The following is a 16,869-nucleotide window of genomic DNA, read 5'->3' as shown; positions in this document are numbered from 1 at the left end:
CAATTGAAGAACAAAAATATGAGAGAAAATGAATAGTATTTTCCGCACTATTCATCCTAGGAGAGAAGGAGAGACATTTTTTTTTGTTGTGGGAAAAGTTAAGTCAAAGGTTGCATGCCAAGCCTTGGTTATACAAAAAGTTGTCTCCCAACCTTTCATCTCCCCATGCACATTCTATTTGGGCTTGTAACAATTACAAGGCCCATGGACTTTTATTTAAATATCTCAAACATATTTGAGACCATTTAACCATTACTTGATTTTACTCAAGCCCACTAGTTTAATAATTATTTCTAATTGGGCTATACTAGACCCAATGTTATTTAATTAATCCAACACTTGAATTAATTTAATTACTTGGACTCTACTAGGCCCAATAGTGTTTAATTAATTCAACACTTGAATTAATTTAATTTAGTCCATAATAATGTTTATGAAAATCACAATTTTCAAATACATTATTCACTTGGCCAAATTTTAATTTTAGGAACACTTCATAAAATCAAAATTTACATTTCTCTCATAGAAGTCATACTTCTATTTTTCCTTACACTTATAAACTCATTTATAAGTCGTTCAACACATTGAACTAATTTTCTCCTTTATAGAAGTCATACTTCTAATTTTCCTTTACGCTTATAAACCCTTTATAAGCCGTTCAACACATTGAACTATTTTACTTCTCAACGGGATCTAGAAAGCTAGCACTTGTGTGGCCCTCAATGGTTCATTGATACAACTAGCCGTGGGTTCACATCTCCATGTGATTCGGACTAAACATGTCCTTATGCGAGCATACCCCAATTGCTCCATTCTTACTTATCAACTCTTGATAACAAGAACGTCAGAACTCAAGTCTGATAGTACCCAACTAATCATGTTAAACGCCTAGCAGCATCGCTTACATGATTCCCTAGGTATCAAATGATAGTGCCTGCAAGAACCATTCAATTATGGTTAGCGTACAGTACGGTCCCTTCAACTCATATATCCCGATCGATTCGACAACCATTGGTTTATCGAGAGTTGTCAATGAATTGATACTATGTGTCATGTCGTAGTTGCATCAATGGTGTAATCTATGAAACCCCTTTCATAATTACCACCATACTCTGGCCAGAGATTTCAACCTACATACTACATGATAACACATAGGATATCCATACCCGAATGTAAGCGGTGAATCCCCGACTACAATGCATCGACTCCTATATGTTTTGACAGAACACCCAACCTTGCCAACTAATGACCCCATAAGAGTCGGTAAACAAGTCAAAGTGTAATTCTAGCACATAGAGTCTCAATGTTGTCCCGGGTCATAAGGACTAATTCTGTACAACCATAAACCAGGACTTTTCCACTCGATAAGTGAGAACCACTTGGAAAGTCCTTTTATGGAGGGTTGTTCAGTGCACTCTACAAGGAGCACTATCTGCATGTTCGGACATCACAATGTCCCCTATCAATGAAACATGGTACTCACATCGCAGATACTAGTCTCTAACTCGAGCGGCCTATATCCTTCTTAGTGGCGGCTGAATCGACTAGGAACCGTTTAGAATATACAGTATTACAAATATGAGTTTCATGATACTCATCATATGAGCATCTCATATTCTTTCTACTATTTGTATATTCAAGGGCTTTATCTATGCAACTAGCATGGGTTTACAGATAAAGATGTGCCAAAATAATAATTTCAAATATTATTAAAATAAAGATTGCTTATACATAGAGTTTCATTGTGAACACTCGGCCAACACTTGGCTCGACGGGCACCTACTCTAACATAATAGTGATTGGGCACAAACCTCTTTCTCATTACCCTCTTCATCTCATCCCAAGAATCAATGGGTCTCTCATTATACCTCCTTCTAGTGGTCACTAATTGATCCCACCAAATGAGAGCATAGTCTAAGAATTCCACCACCGCTAACCTCACCTTCTTTTGTTCGGAGTAGTGGTGACACTCAAAAACAAATTCTACCCTCTTTTCCCATTCTAAGTACGCCTCCGGGTCAGATTTGCCATGGAAGGAAGGAATTTTCATCTTAATGCTACCCATGTTACCATCTTCTCTATGCCCATCATTAAATCTACCCCTCATAGCTTCTCCTCTTCCTCTACCGACTCCTCTACCTCTTCCATTCCTACCCCAATTTTCATTTTGACTCTCCTCTTCTCCCCCCAAATCATATTCCTCATCTTCGCGTCTATCCAAGTCTCTAACCTTAGATTTACCCCCACTAGGACTCACTTCAATCCTATCCAAACGCTCATGTAGTGACTCCATCTCAATCTTTATCATCCTAGAAAAATGTCCAGTCAACTGCCTCCATTTGGACCATAGATAACCCCGGATTAGAACCATCTCCTACCTCTCTCTCCATTTAATTTCAAATTTGTACCTGCAAGAAAAGGTTAGTAGAAATAAAATAATCCTCACCCAAATGCTCACGGTCACTCCAAAGAAATTCACTTGTCTTTCTCTCAATTTTTTTTTTGCTCTCAACAAATACTCACTAGTCACTCCAAAGAAAATTCACTCACACTCAAGTATTGTCACTCAAGTCCGAGAGTCCTCTCAAGGTGCTCAAGCTTTGTATTTGAATTTATCAAACAATCAAGTTTAAACTTGTGAACAAATGCGACCGACTCACTTGGACCGTGTAGACAAGAAATTTGAATATATGAAAAAAAAAAATTTTTGACTGTGAGAGGCAATCGAATATGACTCTCTAAAGGAAATAGAACAATATATAAAAAAGAAATAATAGTGGATTTTCGGAATTTTTGTACTCGTTTTTTTTTTGCTTGAGTACTACTCGAAAATCCCAAAAAAATTAAGAAGCTTGACCTAAGTTTCGAGAAACACTGTTTCACGAAAACTAGATGGTGATAGAACGAAACAGATCTTTTAATGATTGAATAAATAACACAGATCTAAAATTAATAACAAGATACTTACTTGATTTCAATAAACCTGGCCCTGATACCACCTGATGCAATCCCGCCCACGAGATCTTTGATTTGTCCCGATCTTTGAAACAAGTAATTGATAGGTGTGATAATCGCCTCTAGATCACGCGGTCTAACAACAACTAATCAACGATAGGAACAATTGCGTTCAAGAGAACCTCCAAAGAACCCGTCCTTGGCAACCCTCGTGATATTCGATTGACAAACGCCACAAAAGATAAATATTTTGATAAGTTTGATTTGATACAACGCAAAAGTTATAACGAAACTTAAGCTTGTTTTTGAGAAAATTCTCAAAGAATTTTTATAAACTCAATCAATGAACAAAAAGTTTTTTTTTACAATGATAGATTTTTGAGTATATATTGTTCACAAATCTCAAAGACTATCAAATCTAGTTACCAAAATAATTAAAAACTCTAAAATAGAAAAAATCTTCTCGCCAAACGTAAAGGACACGGACCCCGTGTACAGGTCCGGAAGGGGGTCCGTGTAGGCACTGTAATTTTCATGTCTCGAAAGTAGTGGACACGGACCCCGTGTACGGGTCCGTGCTCGGGTCCGTGTAGGCTCGGGATTTCTCTTCTTCAAGTGTAATGGACACGGACCTGTGTACATGTCCGTGTACACGTCCGTGTAGCCTCGGTCGACCAGAATGATGCTTGAATAATGTTCTTTTGATCTCCAGACATACTCCCATGCATCACGAGCCCTTCTTCGTTGATCATCACTCCTTATAGTGCCTATTTGAACTTCCTTAGCCGTCCTTTGAACACCATGCCCGACCAGATTCGCATAATACTCCCCTTCTTCAAAAAGATTTTTCCTCAAATCTTGCCTACCTACACAAAAACGAAACAAGTTAATAATAAAAAGAATTAAATTATCAACATGCTCACCTTTCAACACTAGGTTGTAGATGCCATCTCCCACACGCACCATCAAAGTTTTGAGCCCTAACTCCATGGCAGCATTCACTATCAACTCATCAACCTGAATATATACCAGGTAACAGATGACATAAAATGATAAAATACCGTTAAGTATCACAAAAATCAGTTCCTCCCCTTCTTAGACCTAGTTAACACAAAAAATGATATCCATACATGTGTACGACCATAGTTCACTAGAATAAGACATAGTTCATGCACGATATAAGAATCTAGCCCAAATGTCCATCTCTTATATGCAATGCATGCCTCACAATCCCACTCAACATACCTCTTCATATGCAACCAGCACATATAATCATGCATTTTATCAAAGATAAAAAACACCACTATATGCATCACTAGTACGTAACTCATGCCATGAATATGGAATGAAGAATTTATTCTCCTTAAAACTCATTATGCACATAAAAATTCTTATATTCAGTCATGCTATTTCCAAAGCCATCTTCAAACAAATATGACTCATGCAAATAGAACATACTAGATGTACTACCCATGTAAACATTTAACACATCACAAAGATTTGAGTATAATGCTACAATCCATTGTCATGACAAAGATTCATCAATTTGACAACTTTGAAAAGTCACAATCACTAACATTTAAATTTAATTCATGCATTATATCACCATCTTCAACGTTGTGACTCCTTGACAAAATCGTCATCTCATCGTTAGACCATTTGGACATCACACTTTCAACACTCACCCCAAATTCTTGAGCACAACACAATAATGAATTAAGGTAAGGCCTAAAATCATACCTCATGTTTGTTGCGTTGGCAATTATGCTTACCTCACGGTGATTGCTCTCAACACCAAATGGATCATCCCATTGCATTTTTACACCTTCCACATTTGCTGGTCTCCTCATCACATCTTCATCATAACCCTGCAAATGAGAAATATTAATGCTCGAGATTGAACCGGCTATATCATCACAAGAATAATAAACAACTTTGTACAAAGGTACTTTAAGGGGTTTATACAAAAGTAAACAACTCTCATCCTCTCTCTTTTCACTCTTTTGGGCCTTAAAATTATTTTTCTTTTCTTTCTCTTTTCTTTTTCTTTGGTCCTCCAACACTTGCTTTGGGGACAAATGAAGCAATACATGGATTCTTTCTTTAAAACAAATGAATAACGATTTTTGAACCCATCATGAGTAACGTGCCTATCAAATTGCCATGGTCTACCCAACAAAATATGACAAGCATGCATGGGCACCACGTCACACAAAACCTCATCCACATACTTCCCAATAGAAAAGGACACTAGAACTTGCCTATTTACTTTCACCTCTGCACAATCATTCAACCATTGAAGCCTATATGGTTGAGAGTGTTTTATTGTAGGCAATCTCAATTTTTCCACCATCTCAACACTAGCCACATTAGTGCAACTCCCCCCATCTATGATTACATTGCAAACTGATGCGAACATGGACGTCGCAAGGAAAGCATGGGATCCTTTGCAGTTTTCGGAGGGACCAATCACGAGGGGTCGACTAAAGAGATTCAGGAGGCACTACAAGGAGTCATGAGCAAGCCTGAAGGGGTCGTGATGCATGGGAGTACGTTTGGAGGCCAGCGGAATATCATTCAAGCATTGATGGAGCAGACCGAGTCTGAACGGACCTACACACGGGGTCCGTGTCCTGTACTTCATGAGATGAGTTATTCCAGTAGCTCCACGGACCTGAAGACGGACCCAGGCACGGGGTCCGTGCCCTATGTATTTGGCGAAGACAGTGCCTACACGGACCCGTACACGGAGGTGAGCACGGGGTCCGTATCCCTTGTTTCCGATTGAAGATTATTTACAGTATGTACACGGACCTGGACACGGAGGTCTGCACGGGGTCCGTGTCTAGTGTTTTCTGCGCGATTTTATTTCTTTCTTTAGAGTTTTACTTTGTTAGGAAACTAGATTCTAGTAATCTTTTTTGATATGTAAACATCTTGGACGAAATTTTAACACACAATACACATGTTATTTTGAGTTATCAAACTTGTGAGAATTTTCTCTCAACTTTTCAAGGCTTTAGCTTTGTTAAATCAATCAAACTTATCAAAGTTTATAACTTTGTGGCGTTTGTCGATCGTTCTTGTGCGGATTGTCGTAGGCGTCGTTCTTCGAAGGTTCGTATCAAATTTCGATTGTTATCCTCGTGATTATTTGTTGCTAAACTTTTATAGTTTAGAGGTGAATAACACATCAATTACTTGATTCAAAAGATCGGGACAACACACGAGTCTTATTATCGTAATTAAATAGAGGGTGCGATTGCGTTTTAATCGTGTTGCTATTTATTCGTACAAAGATTCACATCATTTGGTATCAGAGCTTGGGTTTATTGAATTCAAGTAAGTATCTTGTTATTAAATTTCAGATCTGTGATATTCTTTAATTCCGCTTTCAGATCTGTTTGTTCTATCGTCTTCGTAAAATTTTTCGTGAATCTGTGATTCTCGAAATTTGTTGGTGTCTTTTTTTTGGGATTTTCGAGTAGTACTCAGGCCAAAAAAAAAAAAAAAAAAATAGTGCAAAATTTCGAAAATTTGCCTACACAATTGTTTTGGTATATTGTTCTATTCCCTTTAGAGAGTCATATTCAATTGTCTCTCACAGTCAAAAATATATATATATATATATATATATATATATATATATATATATATATATATATATATTCCCTATATTCGAATTTCTTTTCTACACAGTCCAAGTGAGTCGGTCGCATTTGTTCACAAGTTTGAACCTTGATTGTTTGATATACCCAGAATACAAAGCTTGAGCACTTCCAAGAGAGCTCTCAAAATTTGAGTGATACACTTGAGTGCGAGTGACTTTTTTTTTGGAGTGAACGGTGAGTATTTGTTGTGAGCAAACAAAATTGTGAGAAAAGACGAGTGAATTTCTTTGGAGTGACCGTGAGCATTTGGGTGAGGATTATTTTATTTCTACTAACCTTTTCTTGCAGGTACAAATTGACATTAAATGGAGAGGGAGGTAGGAGATAGTTCGAATTCGGGGTTGTCCAAGGCCCAACTAGATGCGTTGTTTGGGGATTTTAGTAGGGTGATGACGACCCAAATGGAGTCGTTGCATGAGAGGTTGGGTAAACTTGAGGTTAGTGTTAGTGGGGGTAAACCTAAGCCTAAGGATTTGGGTAGAGATGATGAGGAGTATGATTTGGGAGGAGGCGATGAGAGTCAAAATGAGAATTGGGGTAGGAATGGAAGAGATAGAGGATTTGGGAGAGGGAGAAGAGAAGCCATGCGGGGTAGATATGAGGAGACTAGGGAAGATGGTCACATGGGTAGCATTAAGATAAAAATTCCATCGTTCCATGGGAAATCTGACCCGGAGGCATAACTAGAGTGGGAAAAGAGGGTAGAGTTCGTATTTGAATGTCACCACTACTCCGATCAAAAGAAGGTGAGGTTGGCGGTGGTTGAATTCTTAGACTATGCTCTCATTTGGTGGGATCAATTAGTGTCCACTAAAGGAAGTATAATGAGAGACCCATTGAGTCTTGGTATGAGATGAAGAGGGTAATGAGGAAGAGGTTTGTGCCTAACCACTGTTATAGGGAGATGTTTAAGAGGTTACAAACTTTGAGGCAAGGGTTGAAGAGTGTTGAGGACTACTATAAGGAGATGGAAGTAGTCATGATTTGGACCAATGTTGAGGAAGATAATGAAGCAACTATGGCTCGTTTCCTTTGTGGTTTGAACAGGGAGATCCAAGATCAAGTGGAGCTTCGGCACTACTTAGATCTAGACGAGATGGTGCAAATGACCATAAAGGTGGAGCAACAACTCAAGAGGCGAGGAGTTGGCCGCACCAATCAAACCGGAGGTGCATCATCTTCTTGGCGGTCAGGCGTAGTGAAGCGTGAGGAAAATAAAGTGGTGACCAAACCAAGATTTGACACTAAGCAAGAGGCACCTAAGCAAGGAGTCCAAGGTAAATCTGAAACTCCTTCTAATCGGTCTAGGGATGTTAGATGTTTTAGGTGTCAAGAGATGGGTCATATTTCTAGTGATTGTCCTAATAAGAGGGTGATGATATTGAATGATTATGGTGAGTATGAATCTCAAAGTGAGGGAGATGGCGAGGTTAGTGATGATAATATGCCTGCGTTGGAGGATCCCGATGAGGGATATGGGGCGGTTGTAGGAGAAGCGCTAGTGACTAGACGAATCATGAGTGCCCAAGTCAAGAATGAGGAGGCTAGCCAAAGGGAGAATTTGTTCCACACTAGATGCTTTGTGAATGGTAAGGTTTGCAATGTAATCATAGATGGGGGAAGTTGCACTAATGTAGCTAGTGTTGAGATGGTGGAAAAATTGGGATTGCCTACAATAAAACATCCTCAACCATATAGGCTTCAATGGTTGAATGATTGTGCGGAGGTGAAAGTAAATAGGCAAGTTCTAGTGTCCTTTTCTATTAGGAAGTATGTGGATGAGGTTTTGTGTGACATGGTGCCAATGCATGCTTGCCATATTTTGTTGGGTAGGCCTTGGCAATTTGATAGGCATGTTACTCATGATGGGTTCAAAAATCGTTATTCATTTGTTTTAAAGAAAGAATCCATTGTATTGCTTCCTTTGTCCCCAAAGCAAGTATTGGAGGACCAATTGAAAAAGAAAAAGAGAGATGAGGCCGAAAAAAAGAGTGAATTAAAAAGTGAGATGGCCTTTGAAAACAAAAATGAAGTGGCTCAAAAAAAAGTGATCAAAAGAGTGAGATAGCCATAAAAACAAAAAAAGAGAGGAAAGAAAATGAGGGAAAAGAAAAAGAGAGGAAAGAGGCCAAAAAGAAATCATACATGGCCCAAAAAGGTGAGTTGAAACAATTATTGCACACACATGAACCACTTGTGTTAATTCTTTACAAGGAGATCCTCCTTAACACAAGTGATATAGTCGGATCCCTTCTGAGCGTTATTGTTTCACTATTGCAGGAATTTGACGATGTATTTCCGGAGGAGCTACCTCAAGGCTTAACACCATTGTGGGGGATTGAACACCAAATTGATTTGGTGCCCGGGAGTGCCTTGCCGAACCGTCCAGCTTATAGGAGCAATCCGGAAGAGACTAAGGAGCTGCAACGACAGGTAAGTGAGCTATTAGATAAAGGGTTTGTGCGTGAGTCCATGTCACCTTGTGCGGTGCCCGTTTTACTAGTCCCTAAGAAAGATGGCTCATGGCGTATGTGTGTTGATTGTAGGGCAATCAATAACATAACCATTAAGTATAGGCATCCCATACCTAGACTAGATGATATGTTAGATGAATTGCATGGGTCTTGCATTTCAGTAAAATTGATTTGAGAAGTGGGTATCACCAAATTAGGATGAGAGAAGGTGATGAGTGGAAAACTGCTTTTAAAACTAAATATGGGTTGTATGAGTGGATGGTTATGCCTTTTGGCTTAACTAATGCACCTAGCAGTTTTATGAGGTTGATGAATCATGTTTTGCGTGCACACATAGGAAAATTTGTTGTGGTCTATTTTGATGATATCCTAGTGTATAGCAAAAATCTAGAAGAGCATGTTAACCACTTGAAACTTGTGCTAATCACATTAAGGGCTGAAAATCTATACGCTAACTTGAAGAAATGTGATTTTTGTACTAGCAAACTTGTCTTCCTTGGTTTTGTGGTAAGTTCACAGGGTATACAAGTTGATGAAGACAAGGTAAGTGCTATTCGAGATTGGCCAACGCCTACTAATGTTGGTCAAGTTCGAAGTTTTCATGGTCTTGCAAGCTTCTATAGGAGGTTTGTCAAAGATTTTAGCACATTGGCGGCACCGATGACAGTGGTGATCAAGAAAAACGTTCCATTCTATTGGGACGAGGAGCAAGAGAAGTCCTTTAATCTCATTAAGCAAAAGTTGATTAATGCTCCTTTACTTGTGTTACCTGATTTTGCTAATACATTTAAATTGAATGTGATGCTTCAGGTGTAGGTATTGGTGGCGTGTTGATGCAAGGAGGGAGGCCGGTGGCATACTTTAGTGAGAATCTCAATGGGATTACAGTGGATCTCGACAGAGAGGTCAGGGTTCAGATTAAAGTGGCGTATATTGTAGCTCGTGTGGAGGACGACATGCGACGGAGCAGTGTCAAGGAGTTATGGGACGCTGCAACATCTGTAGGCAACAGGGACACTTCGCTAGAGTTTTTCCCCAGAGAGGTGCACCACGATTCCAGAGTGCAGGGTCATCAGCACCAGTGCCACAGATGGAGAGACAAGCATCCTATGTACACTCCTTTCAGCCACCATCTACACAGACCCAGCAGAGACCAGGAGGTAGTCAGACAGTGAGTCAACCTCCGAGACAGCAGGCTAGGATGTTTGCCCTGACAGAGGAGCAGGCGCAGGAGGCGCCAGATGACGTCATTGCAGGTAACTGTTTTCTTTGCGGTTATCCTGCATATGTGTTGATTGACACAGGTGCATCTCATACTTTCATAGCTGAACATTTTGCATTGAGACATTCATTGCCTGTTGAGTCGATATCGACAGTAGTGTCTATAGCTTCTCCGTTGGGAAGTGGTTTGATATCTGTGACTACTGTTAGACACTGTATGCTTCAGTTTGAGGGGCATGAGATTGATCTTGATTGTGTAGTACTTGGTCTAGCTGATTTTGATTGTATAGTTGGTATAGACATGTTGACCAGGTACAGGGCCACGGTAGATTGTTTCCACAAAATTGTCAGATTCAGACCCGACATGACAGATGAGTGGAAATTCTACGGCAAGGGTTCCAGATCTCGGATTCCCTTAGTATCTGCTCTGACTATGAGTAGATTGCTTCAGAGAGGAGCAGAGGGCTTTCTCGTATATTCAGTAGATCTACTGAAGTCGAGCCCAGCATTGGCAGATCTGCCAGTGGTTTGCGAGTTTGCAGATGTTTTTCCTAATGAGATTCTAGGGTTGCCTCCGGTTCGGGAGGTAGATTTTAGCATAGATCTTGTGCCAGGCAGTGTTCCTATTTCGAGAGCTCCGTATAGGATGGCACCGATAGAGCTGAAAGAGTTGAAAGCACAGTTGGAAGATCTTCTGTCCAAGGGATATATCAGACCCAGTGTATCTCCTTGGGGTGCTCCGGTGCTTTTTGTTAGAAAGAAGGATGGTTCGATACGATTGTGTATTGATTACAGACAGTTGAACAAGGCAACAGTGAAGAACAAGTATCCTTTGCCTCGCATCGACGATTTGTTTGATCAGTTACATGGATCTTCTGTATACTCGAAGATTGATTTGAGATCAGGGTATCATCAGCTCAGAGTTAGAGACGTTGATATACCGAAGACTGCATTCCGAACCAGGTACAGACATTATGAGTTTGTTGTTATGCCTTTTGGTTTGACGAATGCACCAGCGGTATTTATGAGTTTGATGAACCGCATTTTTCAGAGATATTTAGATGATTTTGTGATTGTGTTCATTGATGATATTTTGGTATATTCGAAGAGTCTGACTCAGCATGCAGGTCATCTGAGAATTGTACTGAAGACTTTGAGAAAAGAGCAGTTGTATGCTAAACTGTCCAAGTGCGAATTTTGGCTGAGACAAGTTGTCTTCTTGGGGCATATTATATCTGGAGAGGGTATTGCGGTAGATCCGAGTAAAGTTGAGGCTGTGATCAGTTGGCCGAGACCGATTTCTGTGCCTGAGATACGCAGTTTCATGGGTCTAGCCGGGTAATATCGTCGTTTTATCCGAGATTTCTCCAGTATAGCGAAGCCTATCACCCAGTTGACACAGAAGAATATGCCATTTGTGTGGTCTGAAGATTGTGAAGCTAGTTTTGTAGAGCTGAAGAAGAGGCTGACCAGTGCGCCTGTCTTGACGATTCATTCAGGTACAGGTGAGTTCGTTGTATACTGTGACGCATCTCACAGAGGGCTAGGATGTGTTCTTATGCAGCGAGGGCACGTGATAGCATACGCCTCTAGACAGCTGAAGCCGCACGAGACTCGTTACCCGATTCATGATCTTGAATTGGCGGAGATTGTTTTTGCACTCAAGATCTGGCGTCATTATCTGTATGGCGAGAAATTTGAGATCTATTCCGATCATAAGTGCCTGAAGTACCTCATTTCTCAGTCAGAGTTGAACATGAGGCAGCGACGATGGCTTGATCTGCTGAAAGATTTTGATTGCGAGATCAAGTACTATCCAGGAAAGTCGAATGCAGCGGCAGACGCCTTGAGTCGAAAGGTATGTGCTCTTTCCTTATCGACTGTAGGTGTATCGAATTTAGTAGAGGATTGTTGCTTGTCTGGGTTCACATTTAATACAGAGAGTAGACCGTTGCGACTTGCTGCGATTCAGATTGAGCCAGACTTGATTTTGAGGATCAAAGAAGCGCAGAGAACCGATCCGAGCGTTCAGAAATCGATTGATATGGTCAGAGCTGGTCATATATCAGAGTATCAGGTTAGAGATTCTGTTCTGTATGTGAATAACCGCTTAGTAGTGACAGAGATTTCAGATTTGAGACGACAGATCATGTCGGAGGCACACTATAGTCGGTTCAGCATTCATCCTGGTGGCAGGAAGATGTACAATGACTTGAAGACGCAATTCTGGTGGAAGCAGATGAAGACAGATATTGCAGAATTTGTGTCTAAATGTCTGAATTGCCAGCAGGTGAAGGCAGAAAGAAAGAAGCCCAGAGGATTACTTCAGAGTTTGTCTGTTCCTGAATGGAAATGGGACCACATTTCCATGGATTTCGTGACAAAGTTACCTCTATCTTCGCGGGGCTGTGACGCGATTTGGGTTGTGATAGACAGACTGACCAAATCAGCGTGCTTTATTCCGTACAGAATGACCTATCGACACGATCAGATGGCAGAGTTGTATGTCAGAGAGGTCGTCAGATTGCACGGTGTGCCGAAGTCGATCGTATCAGATCGGGATCCACGCTTCACTTCTCACTTCTGGCACAGCTTGCAGCAGGATTTGAGTACGACTTTACACCTGAGCACTGCTTATCATCCTCAGACGGACGGACAGTCAGAGCGGACTATCCAGACTTTAGAGGACATGCTGAGAGCTGTAGTACTAGACTTTGGTACTAGTTGGCAAGAATCATTGCCGTTGTGTGAGTTTTCATACAACAACAGCTATCAGACTAGCATTGAGATGGCACCGTTCGAAGCTTTATACGGAAAGAAGTGCAGATCTCCGTTGTACTGGGATGAAATCTCTGAGGTACCAGAGATAGGGCCTGATATGATTCGTGAGATGACCGAGAAAGTGAAGGTCATTCAGAGGAGAATGAAGACAGCACAGGATAGACAAGCGAATTAAGCCAATGTCAGACGCAGACCGTTGGTATTTGAGCAGGGAGACAGAGTATTTTTGAAGATTTCACCTTTCAGAGGCGTTGTCAGATTTGGCAAGCGAGGAAAGTTGTCTCCTAGATACGTCGGTCCGTATGAGATTCTTGAGAAGATTGGCGATCGAGCTTACAGACTTGCTCTTCCTCCTTCATTGTCCGGTATACATGACGTTTTTCATGTATCGATGTTGCGCAGATACATGCCGGATGATTCTTATGTCATTCAACCTGACGAAGCCGAGCTAGATCAGACTCTGAGCTATGTTGAAAGACCGATACGAATTCTTGATTGGAAGGAGAAACAACTCAGAACCAAGACCATTCCGCTTGTGAAGGTGCAATGGAGTCGTCATGGCATCGAGGAAGCAACTTGGGAGACGGAATCTGATATGAGGCAGAGACATCCCGAGCTATTCAGTTGATGTAAGTATTTGGCTAGTTTGATGTTAATATTTCTGTATATGCTTGCATTAGTAGAATGGCATGCGATTTCGAGGACGAAATCATTTCTTAGAGGGGGAGAAATTTAAGGCTCGAGAATTATCGGTTGTTATTAATGTTAGACTTGAAGCCATGAGAATGCATGATATTTAGATTGGAATTGTGAAGCATGGCCGAAGCCACACTGCACCTGCGGTGCTAAGACTACCGCACCCGCGGTGTATGTGACAGAAAGGTGATGGATTTGTGCGAAGCAACACCGCACCCGCGGTGCGAGCAAGAACGCACCCGCGGTGGTGACACCGCACCCGCGGTGGTGACACCGCACCCGCGGTCGTGCAAGAGCCGCACCCGCGGTGATCGAAATTCAGAAAATGCATGGGCTGCCGAAGCATCAGCGCACCCGCGCTCTTGATGTACCGCACCCGCGGTCGTGCGTGTCATTTGGAAAACAATAACACTCGTCCCTTGCATGCAATATATGATAGGTGTCTTCATTTCCATTTTCATTCAGAACAAGAGCCGAGAGCACTTAAGGGGATGAGCTTTCATTTCTTTTGATCTTTGACTTGGGGATTTTGAGTGATTTAGCCATCCGATTTGTACTTTGAGTTAAGATTTGTGCTCCTTGCATCAACGGCTATAAGATTTGTATTGGCTATTGTGAACTCGAGACTTCGACTACAACACCGACTATTCGACAAGAAAGGTATAATTCATGTGGTCACGGGATTGCACAACTCGATTCAGATTTGATACGAGTTTCCCTAAATCACATACTAGATTGTTATTACATTTCATTATGTAATGTCTTGTTTATTGATTTATATTCGAGTCCTGAGATAGGAGATATTGGCAGACTGGCCAAAACTAGACGTTTCGGTGTATCGACGCATAGGAGTAGATTTGCTCTATGTGTAGACCCTCGATACAGAGTTGACCGAAGTCTAAGAATAAGACGTACCGTCGCCCCGAGTGGTTGGGTAGGTGACAGGCCGTCTTATTCACACCGGGATCCCTAGATTAGAAATGAGTCGAGTCAAGATTTAAATGTTGAATACAGATTTGTATTCTTCGACATGTTTAGATTTGCATTCATGTTAATTGATATATGCTATGCTTTTGTACATGATTTATGACATGGCATGCATCCATGTTTTATACTGGGATATGTTCTCACCGGAGTTATCCGGCTGTTGTCGTGTCTGTATGTGTGCATGGCAACAGGTGGGGCAGGATCTGGGTCACGAGCTAGATGAGAGGTTGATGATAGCGTGGAGATCTCGGGCATGGAAGATTTCTAGTGGTTTCTATTTAGATTTGTATCACCTATGTTTGTAGTTGGTATGTAAACACTGGTGTATGGTTGTACTAGACAGACATGTATGTACATTATGTTGTTTATTTCAGTTAAAGACATGATATGCTTTAGTTATACATTTGAATTAATATTAAAAGCAAAATTTTGACCCACATTTTCGAGCAAAGATCCAATTAAATCCCAAAAGAATTGAGTTAGAGCCCGGGTCCCCACATTAAGAACTTGATTAGCGTCCGGGTCCCCACAATGAACCCACGGCTAGTTGTATCAATGAACCATTGAGGACCACACAAGTACTAGCTTTCTAGATCCCGTTGAGAAGTAAAAATAGTTCAAAGTGTTGAACGGCTTATAAATGAGTTTATAAGCGTAAGGAAAATTAGAAGTATGACTTCTATAAAAGAGAAATAGTTCAATGTGTTGAACGGCTTATAAAGGAGTTTATAAGCGTAAAGAAAAATTAGAAGTATGACTTCCATAAAGGAGAAATTAGTTCCATGTGCTGAACGGCTTATAAATGAGTTTATAAGCATAAAGGAAAATTAGAAGTATGACTTCTATGAGAGAAATGTAAATTTTAATTTATGGAAGTGTTCATAAATTAAAAGTTGGCCAAACAAATAATGTATTTGAAAATTGTGATTTTCATAAACATTATTATGGACTAAATTAAATTAATTCAGGTGTTGAACTAATTAAACACTAGTGGGCCTAGTAGAGTCCAAATAATTAAATTAATTCAAGTGTTGAATTAATTAAACAATATTGGGTCTTGTAGAGCCCAATTAAAAATAATTATTAGACTAGTGGGCTTGAGTAAAATCAAGCAATGGTTAAATGGTCTCAAATGTGTTTGAGACATTTAAATAAAAGTCCATGAGCTTTGTAATTGTTACAAACCCAAATAGAACGGCATGCAAGGGAGGTGAAAGGTTGGGAGACAACTTTTTGTATAACCAAGGCTTGGTATGCAACTTTTTTACTTTAACTTTTCCCACAACCAAAAAAATGTCTCTCCTTCTCTCCTAACATGAATAGTGGCCGAAAATTCTATTCATCCTCTCCAATTTTTTTGTTCTTCAATTGTTGAAGAAACACTACACTTCTCAAAGAAAAATGCTCTAATTTTTCTAGTGCAAAATTAGAGTGGTTCTAGCTAGTTGGTGGTGGGCCTAATTTGAAGGAAAGATTCAAGAACAAGGAGAGCTTGTAGATAGTTTCTACCATTGAAGAGCTAAGGTGTTTACACCTTAGTTGGAGCCATACATCAATCCTTGTGATTGATAGGTACATTTCTTAACACACTATGAATGTCATTTTGTGTTTTATTGTATTTGCTACACACTTTCACTAGGTGGCCGAAATTTCTTGATGAAAATTAAAATTTTTAAACTTCCGTTGCGCTTCCGTTCACCGTAACCGATCCCCTTTCATGTACACCATTAGTCCTTATGACCCGGGACAACATTGAGACTCTATGTGCTAGAATTACACTTTGACTTGTTTACCGACTCTCATGGGGTCATCAGGTGGCAAGGTTGGGTGTTCTGTCGAAACATATAGGAGTCGATGCATTGTAGTCGGGGATTCACCGCTTACCTTCGGGTATGGATATCCTATGTGTTATCATGTGTATGTAGATTGAAATCTCTGATCAGAGTATGGTGGTAATTATGAAATGGGTTTCATAGATTAAACCATCGATGCAACTACGACATGACACATAGTATCGATTCATTGACAACTCTCGATAAACCTATGGTTGTCGAATCGGTCGGGATATATGAGTTGAAGGGACC

The sequence above is a fragment of the Primulina eburnea genome, chromosome 5, assembly GCF_022965805.1.
Source record: "Primulina eburnea isolate SZY01 chromosome 5, ASM2296580v1, whole genome shotgun sequence".
NCBI lineage: Eukaryota > Viridiplantae > Streptophyta > Magnoliopsida > Lamiales > Gesneriaceae > Primulina > Primulina eburnea.
Note: the sequence above shows the minus strand (reverse complement) of the source record.